Source organism: Scyliorhinus torazame, chromosome 23 (assembly GCF_047496885.1).
Source record: "Scyliorhinus torazame isolate Kashiwa2021f chromosome 23, sScyTor2.1, whole genome shotgun sequence".
Taxonomy (NCBI): Eukaryota; Metazoa; Chordata; class Chondrichthyes; order Carcharhiniformes; family Scyliorhinidae; genus Scyliorhinus; species Scyliorhinus torazame.
Genome location: NC_092729.1, coordinates 40794582 through 40801854, shown reverse-complemented (window position 1 = coordinate 40801854; position 7273 = coordinate 40794582). Strand labels below are relative to the sequence as shown.

Below are 7273 nucleotides of genomic sequence, written 5' to 3'. Positions count from 1 at the left end.
TTGATCACTAGCACATTCAATGCTTTTTCTGGATCACCTATACTAACTGGGACTTAGAGAAAGATGGCCAATGTCAATTAGAACAGTGCCGCTGATCCATTAGCTTATATCTGAAAACGGTGCTACAATTGTGCCGGGAATCTCTGCACTTACATATTCATGAGGTGATAACAGATATCCGAACACAAAGGACAATTCTGGCTGTAAGAATGGAAATCTGAACTCACATGTAACAGGTTCATCGCTTTGGTCGGCAGGAGACACTGTGTCCCTTCAAGTAACAGAAAAAAAACATTCAGCCCTCTTCATCTGGTATCACCCCAGGTGATAGATTCTTTGTTACTGAATGGGCTGCAGGGATTATTCCGGTGTATTGTGTAAATACTTTACAATTGGAATGGCCAAGAAATGTTTCTGTGTCACGGCTTCAGCCCATAACTGAAATTTAAATACATCTGTTAAGGGTTGTGTTTGGACATGTGTGCGCGAAAACATTTTTGAATGTGCAAGTGTGTCGGTGCTTGAGGGTGTGCATGTTGTGTGCATATAAGAGTTTCAGTGTGAGTGAGAGCCTGAGGTTCTATTTAATTGTGTGTGTGTGTGTGTTTGTGCACGCGCACGCGCACTGGCGGGTTTGTGTGTCTTGTGGTGAGTCTGAGTGCTACTGTGTCTGCATGTGCGTGTTTCCGTGGGTGTGTCCCTGTGTCAGTATTTAAGTACGGGTGTTTATGTGAAAGTTTTGTGCGTTTTTGAAGCTCTGCCTGCGATTATGTTGACGGTCTGTTTATGTGTGTATAGGTATGCGTGTATGTGAGAAATAGAGTGTGTGTTTGAGTGGTGTGTGCGTGTCGCTATGTCAGTGGTCTGTGCGTTTGTGTCCTGTGCGGATGTGGGACTGGTGTGTGACTGCGCATGTGCGTGTGTGTATGTGTGTGACAGTGATTTGTGAGTGTGTGAGTGGTGTATGAGTGTGCATAGCCATAGAAGCATGAAGTTATACAGTACAGAAAGGCCTTTCAGCCTCTCTCATCTGCGGTGGCCAAACCTATCTTTTCGAATCAGATTTTCCACCACTTGGCCCATAACCTTGTCTCCTTGAATCGCAAGTGTTCATCTAAATATTCATTTTCTGTTCCATTTGTCTTTGCCACCAACACAAATTCAGGCAATGAGTTCAAAACTCCGACCACCCCCTGGGTAAAAACGTTTTTCCCCTCTCATCCCCTATAAACCACATGCCCCTTACTTTAAACTATACCCCATCGCAATTGATGCCTTAACCAAGGGGGAACGTTTCTTCCTGTCTACACTATATGCACCCCTCATAATTCTATACATTCACATGCCCTTCCTTAGCCTGCTGCAATGTCCACTGAAGCCCAGCGCAAACTGGAGGAACAACACCATCTTATGATTAGGCACGTTGCAGCCTTCTGGACTTAACATCTTCTGACTGTGAGCTCTTTCTTGCAACTTCATTCACGTTTATTTTGATTTATATCAACGTATTTACATTTATTCCTCCCTCAGTCCAATCAGTTCCATGGAACACGACCCACGTCTCTCGCTCTTCATAACTAAAACTCCCCAGCCCAAGCAACAGCCTGGTAAATCCCCTCCCTCCCAGAAAAATGACAAGTTTCCTTTGTCCTCACTCCCCCCTCCAGTCCGCCACCCTCCACATTCAAAGGATCATCATCAGCCAGTTCTGCTAACTCCAGCATTATGCCACCGCCAGACACATATTCCGTTACTCCCCATGTCAGCATTTCGGAGGGCCCGTTCCATCCGAGAGACCGGAGTCTACTCCCCCAACCCCTAAATATCTCACTCTCTTCCCACTGCACCTCTGCATGCACACAAATGGCTAAACGCTCTTTTCAAGTGATGCAGCGCTCACGTGTAACTGGCCAATTGTTTTTGCTGCCCCCAATGCAACCTACTCTACATTGGATATACTGAACGCAGACTGGGTGACCGCTTTGCAGAACACCATGGGTCCGCCAACAAGCAGGACCCAGACCTTCCTATCGCTGCCATTTTAACTCACCGTCCTGCGCTCACGTCCACATGTCCGTCCTTGGCCTGCTGCTATGTTCCAGTGAAGCCACGCGCCAACAGGCGGAACAACATATCTTCTGATCAGGAACGTTACAGCCTCCCGGACTTAGCACTCAGTTTAACATCTTAAGACTACGACCTCTCTCCTGCACCTTCAACTACTTAAAAACAAATTATATAACGTATTTTCGATTTTTCCATCGATATGTTTTTTCCTCACCATTGTCCCCCCCCCCCCCATTGCCTATCCAACTTGGGCCTATGCAACGTGTTCCTAATTGCGCTTTCACACGCCACATACCTGTGTTCTACCATTAATGTATTCTAATCTCTCAGTGTGTCACTGTCAGCATCATTATTAACCTTGGTCAACCCTTTTACATTCTTTGATATTACTTCCCATGACATCTCTCTCAATCTCCACATAAAGCTGGGGCTCTGTCCAGCTCAAATACCACCGCCCCTCCACTAATACGAGTATAAATCTGACCCTATCCCCAGTTCCCCACAGCTTTGACAAAGAGTCATCCAGACTCAAAACATCAACTTGCTTCTCTCTCAACAGAGGCTGTCAGACCTGCTGAGAGTGTCACTAAATTTTCTATTTATGTCTCCGGTCCCAGAATCCGCAGTAATTTGCTTTCATCATGGTCAATTTCCTCCACACCATTTTCAGTTCATTCACATCCCTCCTATCATGCGCATGAGTCTGCGTGTCAATGGATGCCTGTGTGAGTGAGTATGTGGTGCGTTTGATGGTCTGAGTGTGTGAATGTGAGTGTGTGGATCGTGTCAGAGTCTGCAATTGTGAGTGTGTGCGTGAGAGAATTTATGTGTGTGATAGTGCACTTGCGAGATTGGTGTGAGTGTGTATGTAGGAGTGTGGATTGTATTTACATCCTGCATGTATGAGTGTGAGTATCTGATTTGTGAGTGCGTGTGTAAATGTGTGTGAGCGAATTTGAGATGCTGAAAGCGTGTGTGTCATGTCGGTACGTGTGGGTGAATGTGACTGTGCATGAGAATGTGTGCGGGTGTGCGCGAGTGTGTGCGTGTGTGAATGTAGGCGTGCTTGTGCTTTTGTGTGTCTGAGTGACTGTGTCACATGTCCGCCCTTGGCCATGGATGGTTGACAGTGAATTAGTGCGAAGGTTTCATTTCGAATGTTTGCACGTGTGTGGGTGCATCTATGATTTGTGAATCGTGTCTCTTTGTGTTTCTGCATGTGTATTTGTGTTTTCCAGTGTGCGTGTGTCTGATAGATGCTTATTTACATGTAAGTTGCTAAATCTCGTATCTGAAAGACACAATTCACACTGCACCCAGAGAGCACACATTCTTCTAATCATCGAATCGTTCTGAGCATTATGCTGACCCATGTCACTGAGTATTAGCGGGAATGGTCTCACCTGGTTTGACTGTTCTCTTTTCTTTTCTCTGTGAAGGAAACACACGGATTAGAAACCGCGAACCAATTCTGCGTCTGCAGGAATGGAAGTTTCATGGAATTTCAAAGAGCAGTGAGGCTCTTTGAGACGCCAGTGCCAATCTAAACATGAATGGAGAATTTCAGGTTGTTTGACTGCTGATTCTGAATCTTAGCGGCATTGTAGCACAGTGGTTAGCACTGCTGACACCCAGCGCCAGGGACCCAGGTTCAATTCCGGCTTCGAGGACTGCCTGCATGGGGTTTCCATTTTCTCCTCGTTTTGCGTGGGCTGTTCCGGATATTCCGCTTTTCCTCCTACCGTCCAAAGCTGTGCAGGTCAGGTGGGTTTGCCATGCTAAATTGCCCCTTACTATCCAAAAGGTTAGACAGGATGAATGGGTTACAGAGATGGGGTGGAGGCATGGGCTTAAGTAGCGTGCTCTTCCTACGGGCCGAAGTAGATTTGATGGGCCCAATGGTCTCTTTCCGCACTGCAGTGTCATGTGAAAGTACCTTTAAGACATGGATGTTTAAGCAATGTACCTTTAAGAAAACAGCGATGTCAGAGAGTGGGTGGAGCTGAGCAGTTCAGCCATTTTGCAGTTTAGTTTTGCAGTTTGAAAAGAGATTGGGAGTGTCTGTGTTTGCAGTGAGCTGGATCTCTGCCATGAAATACTATCTCTGGATCATTTGGGTGATTTAAACTCATAAGAGTAAAGCCTTTAACCTGATGTGATTCTGTTTAAAGGTGTTAAGTCTCTTGGAAGTTTGAAGGAACATTTAGAGGAATTGTTTACTGTTGCAATATTTTCGGAGATATCTTTGAAGTAAGGGGTGTTAAGAGATCCAATATTTATTTAAGATGTTAAGTTGAGTTCATGGAATAAACATTGTTTTGTGTTTAAAACCCCACGTGTCCATAATTGTAATCCTACTTCTAGGGAACAAGTCGTGTGCTCGGAAAAGCCAAAAATACATTAAAGGGGGAGGTTGTTTGAACTCTATGATACATTTTGGTGTTCTGAAAACGCCTAGCCCATAACAGTAGGGATGCTATAAAAAGTGCCCTGAAGAATTAGTTCACGTCCCATCCAGAGTGATTCCCACTGTCGTGTTAGTGGATGGCACTGTGTGTGATTATTACGACGGTGTAAGCTGAATTTACACGACTAAACAGTTTCGTTTGGAGTTTGGGTGAGGTTAATGAAAATGAAGGTGTTGACGGACTGAATTCAGAACTTGGCAGAGGTGGTTATGCAGACAAGGGAGAGCAAGTCATTGGATTCAAAGCTATGTCGAGGGTGCGATTGGAAGTGGGGATGAGAACAATAGTTCCTGTTTGGAAGTCCATTTAGGTCAGCGGTATGAGGAATGAATAAAGAATTAATGGAATTGAGAGATGTCGGGTTTAAAACAATGATAACATCCCGGCTAGCATTCAGCAAAGAAAACTCTGGTATATTTGTTGGGATGGTAGATTGTTTAAGAGACTTTGAGCAGTAAGATCTATGAGCAATAGAAAACATTCAAGGAGAAGACCTTTAATTAAACACTTGCAAAAGAATATAGTCTTGATATGTGGGGAAGTTTGCAAAGTGAGGGAATTTCTTCCCGACAGAGGTGTTGGCATGAGCGTCCACTGTGCGAACTGAAACCAATGTGTGACTCAGTGGAATGACCTGGAAAATTCCAGTGTGGTGGGGGTTTCTATGGGCAAGTGTCCATTGAGCAGTTGGTGCGTCTAATGTAGTGGATGGGTCTAAACGTGGGGCGTGTGGTGATATCAAACTCAATGTCCATTTCAATTGATGTGAGTTACACAATGGCCGATGGCAGTGGGGTTGGAATCAGTGGATTGAAGAATCGTGTGGAGAAGCTGTACCTTAGACAAGGAAGTCAATTTCACACATCCCCCAGATTGTCGCTGCGGTGCCCTGAGCCCATTGCAACATCCAGATATTGGGTGAATGATGCCAAACCATTCGTCACCAGTATAGTCCATGGCAGTCATTCCTTAGTCTGAACACTGATTGAACAATTTGCATATATATGTACAAGATTATATTTTACCAACTTGTTGCTGTCTTCCTTTGTCTTTTCTGTCATGTTGCAGATTCCATATCATGTCTTCTTTGAACACCGTGTTTAAAATCACCTCTCTGAACCCAGGCTCCATTGTTCGTAATCTGACAGTGCTGGGGTAGACATTTGCTTTTTTTGTAATCCTCCAAAGCGATACTGCACGTTCTGTCGCAAGTGATAGCAAAGTAATACCTGTGCAAAATCAGCTGTATGGTTGTGAGTCACAAGCCCAGCCACTCGTTTAGCTCTTGTGAACACAGTGCCACTGAATTTTCGAGTAACAGTTGATATTTACTCATCTGCCCAAGGTTATTTTCTGCCTACGATTCTTCAAGATTCGTCATTGGCTATCTCATCCTTTATGTGATGTTCGACATGCACTACGTGTCAGAGACAATTATATAGAACATAGAACATACAGTGCAGAAGGAGGCCATTCGGCCCATCGAGTTTGCACAGATCCACTTAAGCCCTCACTTCTACCCTATCCCCGTAACCCAATAACCCCTTGGAACCTTTTTGGGTCACTAAGGGCAAATTATCATGGCCAATCCATCTAATCTGCACGTCTTTGACCTGTAGGAGGAAACCAGAGCAACCGGAGGAAACCCTCGCAGACACGGGGAGAACGTGCAGACTCTGCACAGACTGTGACCCAGCGGGGGAATCGAACCTGGGACCCTGGCACTGCAAAGCCACAGTGCTATCCACTTGTGCTACCGTGGTGCCTAATTGGCTGGATTGTTTAGCGAATTGGGTCATAGTGTTCACGAAGAGGCGACATTCACCTTGGTCGGTGCATGTACGATGACCTGTTGTTATACCGAGTATGACCTACCTTTCCGCCAGAGGCAGGCGCCCAGGAGAGCCAGGATGAGAATTAGACCCGCAGCAGAACCAACAGCAGCCGCTAGGGGAGCAATAGACTTACTTTCTGAATGAGACAATGGGAGAAAGAACAGAACATTGTGAATGAGCATCTTCTACCCAAGGTCAACAATGTGGTACTGCTGTTGGGACACTAATTGAGACGGGAATACTGCAGGCACAAACAGTTTCTCCAGGCCAGAGGGAGAGAAAATAAACAGAAGTTGAAAACTAGATGTAGGAACACACAAGTATCCAAACGAGGAGGAGATCCTTCGATCCATAACATCTGTGCTGTCACATTTAATCTCATATTCAATTAGTCTCTATCTCCCACCAAACCTTTTCGTTCTTCATCCTCCATTAACTTTTAATTCAGTATATATTCCAGTTACCATTTGAAAGTTACTGAATATGCTTCTACCAAGATTTCAAGCTGCATTCGCCACGTCACAAAAAATGCCTGCAGAGAAGACACTATAATAATCTCAGCTCTGTTCGTTTCGTCAATGATGTTCAACCAACATCTCCTGTTTAGACATTCCCTCGCCACTGCACAGACCTTTTGCTTATGTAACCAATCAAAGCTCATCATTATTTTGAAAACTTGCAGTTAAAACGCCATTTGGCCGTTTCACTTCTGCATGTAACATGATACAGCATTTTCCGACCTTGTGGTATATTTTATAATGTTTTTATTTTGGTTTAACATTATTTGGATAATTTGATTGTATCAGTCCGTTTTTCCGAGTTTTTAAAAAGTGGTCCACAGTGAAAACTGCTAATCAGCAATGGGGTTCAAATCAATCCATTGATTTTAAGAAGTCTTACCTT

General features: G+C 44.5%; 1 long non-coding RNA gene across 1 annotated transcript; it reads right to left on the bottom strand.

Moving 5' to 3' along the window:
- Positions 1-229: 229 nt before the first annotated feature.
- On the bottom strand, positions 230-6461 carry LOC140399742 (uncharacterized). Its single transcript, XR_011937837.1, has 3 exons — positions 6411-6461; positions 3471-3498; positions 230-271 (listed from the first exon to the last, which is right to left on the bottom strand). It is a non-coding gene; the product is annotated as an uncharacterized lncRNA (long non-coding RNA).
- Positions 6462-7273: the final 812 nt, after the last annotated feature.